We start from the raw sequence: 12,328 nt of genomic DNA, 5'->3' as shown, positions 1-12,328 counted from the left end.
TGGCACATCTAGCCACTGGGATTTTTGTCCATTCTTCAAGGCAAAACTGCTCCAGCTCCTTCAAGTTGGATGGGTTCCGCTGGTGTACAGCAATCTTTAAGTCATACCACAGATTCTCAATTGGATTAAGGTCTGGGCTTTGACTAGGCCATTCCAAGACATTTAAATGTTTCCCCTTAAACCACTCGAGTGTTGCTTTAGCAGTATGCTTAGGGTCATTGTCCTGCTAGAAGGTGAACCTCCGTCCCAGTCTCAAATCTCTGGAAGACTGAAACAGGTTTCCCTGTATTTAGCACCATCCATCATTCTTTCAATTCTGACCAGTTTCCCAGTCCCTGCTGATGAAAAACATCCCCACAGCATGATGCTGCCACCACCAGGATGGTGTTCTCGAGGTGATGAGAGGTGTTGGGTTTGCGCCAGACATAGCGTTTTCCTTGATGGCCAAAAAGCGGAATTTTAGTCTCATCTGACCAGAGTACCTTCTTCCATATGTTTGGGGAGTCTCCCACATGTCTTTTGGCGAACACAGCTTTGATCCAGGCTCTGCTGTAGCCGGCCGCAACCGGGAGACAAATGGGGCGGCGCACAATTGGCCCAGCGTCGTCCAGGGTAGGGGAGGGAATGGCCAGCAGGGAGGTAGCTCAGTTGGTAGAGCATGGCGTTTGAAACGCCAGGGTTGTGGGTTCGATTCCCACGGGGGGCCAGTATGAAAATAAAAATAAAAAGAATAATGTATGCACTAACTGTAAGTCGCTCTGGATAAGAGCGTCTGCTAAATGACGTAAATGTAAATGTAAAATAGAAGCTTTGATCGAAGCTGTGTTCAAACGCAAACGTGTTTGCGTATTTTTTTCTTTAAGCAATGGCTTTTTTCTGGCCACTCTTCCGTAAAGCCCAGCTCTGTTGAGTGTACGGCTTAAAGTGGTCCTATGGACAGATACTCCAATCTCTGCTGTGGAGCTTTGCAGCTCCTTCAGGGTTATCTTTGGTCTCTTTGTTGTCTCTCTGATTAATGCCCTCATTGCCTGGTCCGTGAGTTTTGGTGGGCGGCCCTCTCTTGACAGGTTTGTTGTGGTGCCATATTCTTTCAATTTTTTTATAATGGATTTAATGGTGCTCCGTGGGATGTTTAAAGTTTCTGATATTTTTTTATAACCCAACCCTGATCTGTACTTCTCCACAACTTTGTCCTCCCTGACCTGTTTGGAGAGCTCCTTGGTCTTCATGGTGCCGCTTGCTAGGTGGTGCCCCTTGCTTAGTGGTGGTGCAGACTCTGGGGCCTTTCAGAACAGGTGTATATATACTGAGATCATGTGACAGATCATGTGACACTTAGATTGCACACATGCACCACTTTTCCGTTATTTACTATTTTGAATTTTTTTAACAAGTAATTTTTTCACTTCACTTCACCAATTTGGATTATTTTCTATATGTCCATTACATGAAATCCAAATAAAAATACATTTAAATTACAGGTTGTAATGCAACAAAATAGGAAAAACGCCAAGGGGGATGAATACTTTTGCAAGGCACTGTAGGTCAACATCAGTGCCCTCTTGTGGGCAATCTTGGGACACAATAATATCTGCAGGGATTTTAAAGCTCCACTATTAATATAAATAATATATTATTCTCCACCAGTATAGTATAGAATATATACTTTCCATTCCTGTATCTGAGATTAATGTTGGAAGCATGCATGTCAAGATGCTGTTGTGATTAGTAACGCACATTCATCCACCTCTGACTTGCTGGCCCCCCTACCTCTGCGGAAGCACAGTTCCCGCTCAGCCCAGTCAAAACTGTTCGCTGCTCTGGCACCCCATTGGTGGAACAAGCTCCCTCACGATGCCAGGACAGCGGAGTCACTCACCACCTTCCGGAGACACTTGAAACCCCACCTCTTTTAGGAATACCTGGGATAGGATAAAGTAATCCTTCTACCCCCCCTTGCCCCACCCCCCCAAAAAAATAAAAATAAAAATAAAAAATAAAGTGGTTGTCCCACTGGCTATCATAAGGTGAATGCACCAATTTGTAAGTCGCTCTGGATAAGAGCATCTGCTAAATGAAATTAGGTCCAGAGGTCTGGCGCATACTTACACATCAACAATGATAATGAAATAACCATGACATAATTTACATTACATTTTAGTCATTTAGCAGACGCTGTTATCCAGAGCGACTTACAGTTAGTGAGTGCATACATTATTATTGTTATTTTAAAAATATATATATTTTATGCACTCACTAACTGTAAGACGCTCTGGATAAGAGCGTCTGCTAAAATGACTAAAATGTAAATAAGGGACCAAGTGACAATCTCAGTTGTAAACACTGTATTTGTCTCTGTTCCCACAGGGGCCATAAGTATTTCTACGACAACTCAGAGATACAAATACTGATTACATCTACCAACAATAACACACATGAGGACTGAATTAACAATGCAAACTGTAGATGTGTAAACAAAGATTTGTATTTTCTATGAAACAACATAATTTGAACCATTAACAGAATGGCGGAGGCCTAAAATGTGGGTCTCTTTCATAGAGGCTTTCCTTGACAAAATACATCACGTTTATGAGCTCATTGTTCTGGGTTTGTTTGCTGTGTATATTCAAGAGTGTGTGTGTGTGTGTTTGCTTACAGTATGTGTATGTCTGCAGTGTGTGCATGTGTGCCTGCTTGCATGTGTGTGTGTGTGTGTGTGTGTGTGTGTGTGTGTGTGTGTGTGTGTGTGTGTGTGTACAAGCAGGAGGGAGCAAGCACCTAGGAGTGTTGTTTGTAATGTAAAGATATTGCATTATGCCTGAGAGACCTTCAAAGGAGTTCCATGTTTGACAAGGGTGTGCATCTGACAAGCAGCCCTCAGATTAGAGCTCTGTGTCAGAAAACCCTCACACCTGCACACAGGACCCCTTTGAAGTCCCTGTCTCCTGCGTTCTTCCCTAAGGATCTCACTACCGCTCACACGGTTCACACGCAGAGTCCCAGACGCAGGGAGTAAGGCCAGCTCTGGTTTCTTTCTTTGTGTGGATTCTTGGAGCAGAGTGAGAGAGTGAGACAGGGAGAGAGAGAGAGAGAGAGAGGAAGAGGGAGAAATGGGGAAAGAGTAAGAGAAGATGAGAAAACAAGAGAGAGGGAGATAGAGAGAAACAACAGAGAGAGCGAGAGAAACAACAGAGCGGGAGGAGGGGGACTCAGTCTGGGTCCAGAGCAGGGTTCTAATTCACAGTGAACAAAAGCATGAGGAGGGAGACAGGGGGAACTCTAGGGAGAGAGGAGTGAGACAGGGGGAACTCTAGGGAGAGAGGAGGGAGACAGGGGGAACTCTAGGGAGAGAGGAGGGAGACAGGGGGAACTCTAGGGAGAGAGGAGGGAGACACATGGAACTCTAGGGAGAGAGGAGGGAGACTCTGGGGCGATGAGCATAGCCTTGTTATTGACAGAAGACAGGCTATGTGCCCAATGCCCACAAAATGAGGTGGAAACTGAGCTGCAGTTCCTAACCCCCTGCCAAATGTATGACCACATTAGAGATACTGTATTTCCCACAGACCAACAAAGAATTAGAAAACAAATCAAACATTGATAAACTTCCATATCTGTTAGGCGAAATATTGCAGTGTGCAATCACAGCAGCAATATTTGTGGCCCGTTGCCATGAGAAAAGGGCAACCAGTGGAAAACAAACAACTTTTTAAATACCACCAATATTTATCTGTTTATTTATCTTCCCCTGCTATTCGTACTACAACTATTTGCACATTGCTAAAACACTGTACATACAGTGAGGGAAAAAAGTATTTGATCCCCTGCTGATTTTGTACGTTTGCCCAGTGACAAAGACATGATCAGTCTCTAATTTTAATGGTAGGTTTATTTGAACAGTGAGAGACAGAATAACAACAACAAAATCCTGAAAAACGCATGTCGAAAATGTTATAAATTGATTTGTATTTTAATGAGGGAAATAAGTATTTGACCCCTCTGCAAAACATGACTTAGTACTTGGTGGCAAAACCCTTGTTGGCAATCACTGAGGTCAGACGTTTCTTGTAGTTTGCCACCAGGTTTGCACACATCTCAGGAGGGATTTTGTTCCACTCCTCTTTGCAGATCTTCTCCAAGTCATTAAGGTTTCAAGGCTGACGTTTGGCAACTCGAACCTTCAGCTCCCTCCACAGATTTTCTATGGGATTAAGGTCTGGAGACTGGCTAGGCCACTCCAGGACCTTAATGTGCTTCTTCTTGAGCCACTCCTTTGTTGCCTTGGCCGTGTGTTTTGGGTCATTGTCATGCTGGAATACCCATCCACGACCCATTTTCAACTGGCTGAGGGAAGGAGGTTCTCACCCAAGATTTGACGGTACATGGCCCCGTCCATCGTCCCTTTGATGCGGTGAAGTTGTCCTGTCCCCTTAGCAGAAAAACACCCCCAAAGCATAATGTTTCCACCTCCATTTTTGACAGTGGGGATGGTGTTCTTGGGGTCATAGGCAGCATTCCTCCTCCTCCAATCACGGCGAGTTGAGTTGATGCCAAAGAACTTGATTTTGGTCTCATCTGACCACAACACTTTCACCCAGTTCTCCTCTGAATCATTCATTGGCAAACTTCAGACGGCCCTGTATGTGTGCTTTCTTGAGCAGGGGACCTTGCGGACGCTGCAGGATTTCAGTCCTTCACAGCGTAGTGTGTTACCAATTGTTTTCTTGGTGACTGTGGTCCCAGCTGCCTTGAGATCATTGACAAGATCCTCCCGTGTAGTTCTGGGCTGATTCCTCATCGTTCTCATGATCATTGCAACTCCAAAAGGTGAGATCTTGCATGGAGCCCCAGGCCGAGGGAGATTGACAGTTCTTTTGTGTTTCTTCCATTTGCGAATAATCGCACCAACTGTTGTCACCTTCTCACCAAGCTGCTTGGCGATGGTCTTGTAGCCCATTCCAGCCTTGTGTAGGTCTACAATCTTGTCCCTGACATCCTTGGAGAGCTCTTTGGTCTTGGCCATGGTGGAGAGTTTGGAATCTGATTGATTGATTGCTTCTGTGGACAGGTGTCTTTTCTACAGGTAACAAGCTGAGATTAGGAGCACTCCCTTTAAGAATGTGCTCCTAATCTCAGCTTGTTACCTGTATAAAAGACACCTCGGAGCCAGAAATCTTTCTGATTGAGAGGGGGTGAAATACTTATTTCCCTCATTAAAATGCAAATCAATTTATAAAATTTTTGACACATTTTCTTTGTCAGTGGACAAACGTACAAAATTAGCAGGGGATCAAATTCTTTTTTCCTCACTGTAGCTGATAATATAACAGTTGAACTATCTATATTTTTCCAACCTTTTTGAGTGCAATATTTACTGTTAAATAATAATCGTTTTTTTGTTGATGTTGTTTGATGTCTTCTCAATTTTGTTTATTGTTTATCTCACTTGCTTTGGCAATGTAAACACATGTTTCCCATACCAATAAAGCCCCTTTGAATTGAATTGAAGGGAAACAGGGGGAAACCCCTGCTGATTAAGAACAAGAGCAGAGGAGAGAAGTGCCAGGGCAGGTTATATCACCAGGGAGAAACCCAGTGGGTGTAGGAAGTGGCCATAATAAGTAATGTGATGGAAGGACCTCCGTGAGTGAAAAAAAGTGTGTTGTGGCGGTGCTGGGGCAGTGAAGGAGCCACATTGCCAGGGTCGCTAGGTTACGGTTTGTCACGTACTCAGAACTTGGCCGTGTCCGAATACCCATACTTGTGTCCTAAATAGTAGGGGTTTGAGTTTGTGGGGGGGGGGGAATGAATAGTAGGCGACATTTCGAAAATCAAGTATGATTTAAATGCCAGGATGTTATACTCATTTCGGCAATTCATCTAGTAGAATTAGATGCACACTTTTCCACAATGCATTGGAAAAGGTGGGCTGCAAGTGATAGGCCCTAGTTCTCTTCAAGTAGCCAACACCAAAACTAGGCTACTTAAATGGGATTATAAACTGGGTGGTTCGAGCCCTGAATGCTAATTGGTTAAAAGCTGTGGTATATATGACTGTATACCACAGGTGTGACAAAATATTTATTTTTTACTGTTCTAATTACATTGGTAACCAATTTATAATAGCAATAAGGCACCTCGGGGGTTTGTGGTATTTGGCCAAAATACCACGCTAAGGGCTGTATCCAGGCTCTCCGTGTTGCGTCGTGCTTAAGAACAGCCCTTAGCCGTGGTATGTTGACCAAATACTACACCCCCTCGGGCCTTATTGCTTAATTATAAACCGGTGGTTTGAGCCCTGAATGCTGATTGGCTGAAAGCCGGGGTATATCAGACCGTATACCATGGGTATTACAAAAAATAAAAATAAATAAATTACTGGTCTAAATACATTGGTAATCAGTTTATAATTGCTTAAATATGCCCAAAGCTTCTGCGATGGTGTTTTAATGTAGGCTAAGTCGTTTTTTTATCCTTAAAATTAATCACAAGTATTGCATCATCTTTGAAAACACAATTATAAAAAAAAATTATAATCCAAAGTGGATTTCTGTTTTCTCACTGAAAAGTGTTTCTTGTTCTCTTGGCCTTTGTCAGAGCTTTTAAACTAAATACTAAAAAAAAAATTGATTTCTGAATGTATCGGCACCAGGGACTCGGGATGTGGCTGCGTTAATGATGTCATGTTAATCAGGCCTTTTAATTTGAACATATGGATTGTTTTAGTTTTGTAGGCTAGGCTACATATTTAATTATTTAATTTATGGATCAAGCCTTAGCAGTCATTCTAATCTCATTCCCAATGATCATTGCTTTTGTTTATTATGTTGCTGTCCAGCAGTTCTGAATTTGTGACGCAACCGACTGTCCACGTTTTTTTCTGTGCAATAGCATTATGATTTGAACATTTGAAAAGTTTTGGTGTGTGGCTAGGCTAGGCTATTTGATTTAATTTAATTTATATATGTTACAGCACTTTGGTTTCACTAATAAATACACTGAGTGTACAAAATATAAGGAACAACTTCCTAATATTGAGTTGCACCCCCTTTCGCCCTAAGAACAGCCTCAATTCATTGGGGCATGGACTACAAGGTGTCGAAAGTGTTCCACAGGGATGCTGGCCCATGTTGACTCCAATGCTTCCCACAGTTGTGTCAAGTTGGCTGAATGTCCTTTGGGTGGTGGACCATTCTTGATACACACAGGAAACAATCCATGTCTCAATTGTCTCTAAAAGGTATTCATTCTTTAACCTGTCTCCTCCCCTTCATATACTCTGATTGAAGTAGATTTAACAGGTGACATCAATTAGGGATTGTAGCTTTCCCCTGGATTCACCTGGTCAGTCTATGTCATGGAAAGAGCAGTGTTCCTAATGTTTTGTACACTCAGTGTATGTTGAAATTTAACCTAATGATCTGTTTCTGTCTTCAGTCCTTTTTAAATAGGATAGATGGGCTACATGGTCTACTACGTTATAGGTCGAATGTGCGTCAGCCTATAACCAGCCTGAGTAGGCCTAGAACTCCATTCCTATTCTATTCAGTTTAGAAATGAATCTAATTGAAAATGAGCTATTAACAGGCTGGTTAATGCAATGCATGTCTGTTGAATTTGGAAAAATCCACCCGCACTCGGCCCCGCCACCCCCTACTCAGCCAATCAGGAGCCGCTACTGCGTTGCAACCTTCACATGCTACATTCTTTTTACTAAACAGTATGTGCTAAATAGAATGCAACGATAAGTAAATAGTATGCAGTTTAAGTATGCAGTACGCTAGTATGGGTATTCAGACACGGCCCTTGTGATATCAGTCCTTTTCTGGCACCAAGATAATGAAGAACCACGATACTCTACGCTGTCATATGTAGAGATACAGAATATTACTCTATGACCATGCTGGTTTGTTAGGGTATAAAATCAGGTGTTGTACGCACACTTGTGTTGCTTTTAAGCACGTGATTTAAAGATACATTTACCAGACAGCTTTAACATACTGTATAGGCTGCCTATGTATGTAGGGATATCAAGTCATGTCAGACGATGTAACAGGTCAATAGGCTGGATCAGAAGTCCTTTATCTTATAATGTAAATGAGCCAGCTGAATGGGAAGACTCAATTGTGCAGAGAGAGGCGCAACAGAACCATAGAGGAGTCTCAGTGTGTGTCTGTATGAAGACTGTCTAGCTATTATGAAGGGCTTGGCAGAACACCACTGACAGACATTTAAAGTCCTCAGTAGGGGGGCTTCTCAGGGGAATTATATCTCCTGGTCTCTCTCTCTCTCTCTCTCTCTCTCTCTCTCTCTCTCTCTCTCTCTCTCTCTCTCTCTCTCCATCTACAAGCACCTACATAATGTAAGACACAGAGTTGCATGATTTATCATAATAATCTGAAGACCATTCTGTTGTCTTGTTTTGATAATGGCTTTACTACGCTCTCATGCTACATACTGTACAAGCAGTCCCTTAATGCAAAGGCACTTAGAAGCCTGTTAGGAAAACTTGACATTGCATTATCTTAAGTACTTATATTTTTTATATGTTTTTGTATTAAAATGTGTTTTATTTATGTGCTATCAAATGTTTATTGTTGTCATTAAAAGTGATTTACTCTGTACAGACCCTTCAGTAACACACGCCTTGTTCATATTAGCAGAGCTTTACATGACTTATTGTAGTTGTCAGGGGTAGACATAGAGGGCAGTAGTGGCCTGCATAAATTTGACCTGTATTGTAACGCTGACTGACCAAAAAGGATAAAGCATTTAGATAATCTACAACTCATAATCAACAAAGATAAATACAGAGAACAGAGAATAACATAATACTTGACCAGCTCAAAGCAGCCAAAGTTTTCTGACACAGTTGCCGGGGCTTGAGAGGCAGCTCGCTGGTGCGTTGCAGTCGAGTAGTCACCGACACTGCATGATTGCGGAAGGTTGGCCTCTCATATTTCCCTCAAAACCTCTGGCTCAGATCCCAAATGATCTGTCCATTGAAGCGAGTCACCCTTCCTCCCTGGCTGCCACCCTCACTACTCTGAGGGCACACATTAGCCATAGAGAAGGCCGGGCAAATCGCTTAAAACACCTTGAAAGTCATACACACGTGAGGCCTTTTAGTATATCATGTCAACCAGGCAAAAGGGGCTAGAGAGACGATATAAACAGCTACAGACAAGAAGTGATACAACAATAGCTTGTCCTACAAATACTTTTTAATGACAGTTGCCAATTCCCTTTGTTCCACCAGAATGCTCCACTTCCTGAGGGTCAGCTCCAGAGAAGTGCATTGTAGTTTGAGTTTATAACCGCAATTGTGAGGGACAGATTTGTTTGGGGTCCTTTTGTGGGTAGGAGGACCTGACAGGATATAGACTTGGCCAGGGTAATCTATGGGAATCTAGGGGTGGCAGGTCAATAGTGACCCAGATCATTCAAAGGCGCTTCTGATTTTCTTAGGCAAGTCCTTGACGGTACGTAACCCCTGACAGCAGTGCTTTTCTCCCCAGAGGGGGAGGTGAAAGGAGCCTGCGTGGCCCTTTGACATCCCAGCGGCGACCATGTAATCTAGGGGCTTGTCAATACTAATCCTGGTCTCCCCAGTTTCAAAGACCCGGGACACATTTACCCTAACACAACATTTCCCCACCGTAGAGATGATGAGGTAGCAAGAGAGTAAACCAAAATGCATGCCACACACATCCACACAAACACATGCATGCACGAACGCACGCACGCACGCACTCACACACACACACACACACACACACACACACACACACACACACACACACACACACACACACACACACACACACACACACACACACACACACACACAATCACACACACACACAAACACACACACTCTCACAATGGGGAAACTCCAAAACCCAATTGGTAAGTTCCTGACTATTTGGTTAAGCAGAGAAGATACATTTTTTATAGTTCCCGACTAGACTCCACTCTGGTTGGGTGCCCATGCCCTGTTAGAGGTCAGGGGTCCAGTCTGTGACATCTGAGTTGGTTTCTCCATCTCCCTGTTGCACAATGAGCCATCTGAGTTGAAATTAAGTTCAATATATAATGTGCTGTAGAAATATGAAATGCATTTTCAGTTTTGTCCCAAGCCTAGACAAAGTCTCCAAGTGCCTCTTTCAATTAGAGTTTTTTTGGAAGAAAAATCAATTTCCGATTTAGGACTTGATGTTGCTCGGTTGTTCACTAGCAGTCTTGAATGGAAATAGAATAAGCAATAGTTTTAAGAGAATATTTAGTGAGGTCATATTTGACTCAGGTTATGTAGACGTTCTCTTCTCCAGGTGGGCTTGGAAATCTACCTTCCCATCTCAAAAGACAACCTCCCTCCCTTACAATAACTCAGTCAAAACGGCTAGCTAAAGGGTAAATTGCTTTCCATAATTTTTTATCTTCCTCTTTTGTTGGCATTACTCTTTCAGCTATTGTTCCTGCGGTTCTCGTCCTTTTCATTGTCACCTCAATTGTAGCATTTTGAAAGGAGATGGTTACTTATCTTTCCTTGAGTAAATATCCCAGGGAGAATTGGACTGGTTACCCTCCATTAGCCTATAGGGCTCTGACTGAGACTTCAAAGCTGCAGGTTCAAGCCCCTCAGTTTTAGGAATATGATGGGCTCACATATTACAAAAGACAGGCACAGGTGGTTTATTCTTCAAACAATAAAACAATGTACCGTATTATTGGTTCCTCCTCACTTTCCCTTGGAAACCTGTCTGTAAATGGATTTAGTTTAGCTAATGGTCTCTTTCCACACCTTGAGATGAATTGGTTGAACATGATCATTGTCTTCATGCCAGAGTTTTCCCAATGAATATCCTTTTCACGTTTCAAAGGTAGTCAGTATAGACTGGACTATAATGGTGGTCTTCTGATGATATGGAGGATTTAACACACCTCTATGTCTATGGATTATACTACCCAACAATGGTGGCCAGGATGGTTATGGTCCATGTGGTAGTACAGTACAGTATGCACATTATTCTTCTTGGATTTCGGGTTTCCTGGACCCAGATTAAGCCTATTCATGTCCAACGGGGTTTCTCCATTGAGCATTCTTTTGTCCAAGTATAGGCTTAATCTGGGTCCTGGAAAATGGGGCCCTTATGTGCTTTTTCATCCCCCAATTTGTTAATAGGAGGAGTCTTTTGTTGTCTGACATGGGGGGTCCTTCACGGTTTTATAAATATGTATGATCACTTTTGTGCAATCTTAAAAAACATCTAGACTTCTATTCCAGCCATGGTTTCCTGTACCTGAACCCCATGCTGTCCCAAGAGAAAGGGTAATGTATTTCAATAGGTCACCAATCACTCAGATGTTCACCTTTGCATATTTGGAAAACCATGCACATAAAGAAAGGCTTGTAGTTGGGCAAAACAAGGGGCCCATTTTCCACAGCCTGGCTTTCATCTCAAAGCCAGAGGTGTTTTTGGAGCAAGGTGTTTTTGACAGTTGTGGTGCTGCTTTGAACAGTTCTTCTGCCCATTTATCCATTCTGTAAAGTTGTGGTATAATGTTCCTCTTATAGTAGAGAAATGAATCGAAACCCAAGAGTTTACAAGCAAGATGTTTAAAATACCCCAAGCATGCTGATAAATTATCAGTGTTGATGCTTTTAACTTCAATCACCATCTTTGTCATGGAAGCGCTGTAATTGACGAGCAGATCAAAAGCACAGCCAGCAGTGGTACCAGAAGTGTCAGCCCGGCCAGTATATGGACAGAGCTGCAATAGGACTGCTGGGAACATGCCTGTTTTCAGGAGATAATCGGCCTTAGATTATCATTTCTACTGTAGCTGAATGAGGTGCAAATCCTCCTCTAACCTGGCCAATCTGTAGATGTGTTAGGAGAAACCTCTGGGAGCACTAAAGGTAGGTTCAAGTTGTCATAGGTGAGTCAGAGTGTCTTCAAAAAATCATTTTCATGAGAGTTAATCTGTGTGTATCAGTTCCTGTCATTCCCGTAAATAATCATTCAACCGGAGATTCACCTCCATTATCTTTTATGCTCATCACGTGACGTTTAGACAACGTAACTTCCATGGTCTGGGTTTTACCATTTCCCAGAAGTTTAGAGGTTTTTTACACACGTGTTAAAAGAAATGTAAATGATGCCATTCACAACCACTTCAAAGTGCAGGTAAGTGTCAGTTATGGTCGGTGGGCCACTTTCCTCAGAGAGTAGACTGGAGATGGATCGCCTTCAGTGGCCTGTCCTGCTCTAGTCTGACTCTGTAGCCCCTCCAGTCAGTATTTCAGCCCCTTAGCTCTTCTGCT

General features: G+C 42.7%; 1 non-coding gene across 1 annotated transcript; it reads left to right on the top strand.

The window, feature by feature from the left end:
* Positions 1-626: 626 nt before the first annotated feature.
* Positions 627-707, top strand: trnas-uga. Its single transcript has one exon. It is a non-coding gene; the product is annotated as a tRNA-Ser (tRNA).
* Positions 708-12,328: the final 11,621 nt, after the last annotated feature.

Source organism: Coregonus clupeaformis, chromosome 11, assembly GCF_020615455.1.
Source record: "Coregonus clupeaformis isolate EN_2021a chromosome 11, ASM2061545v1, whole genome shotgun sequence".
Classification (NCBI taxonomy): domain Eukaryota; kingdom Metazoa; phylum Chordata; class Actinopteri; order Salmoniformes; family Salmonidae; genus Coregonus; species Coregonus clupeaformis.
The sequence above is the reverse complement of the archived record's forward strand: the minus strand, read 5'-3'. Positions and strand labels throughout refer to the sequence as shown.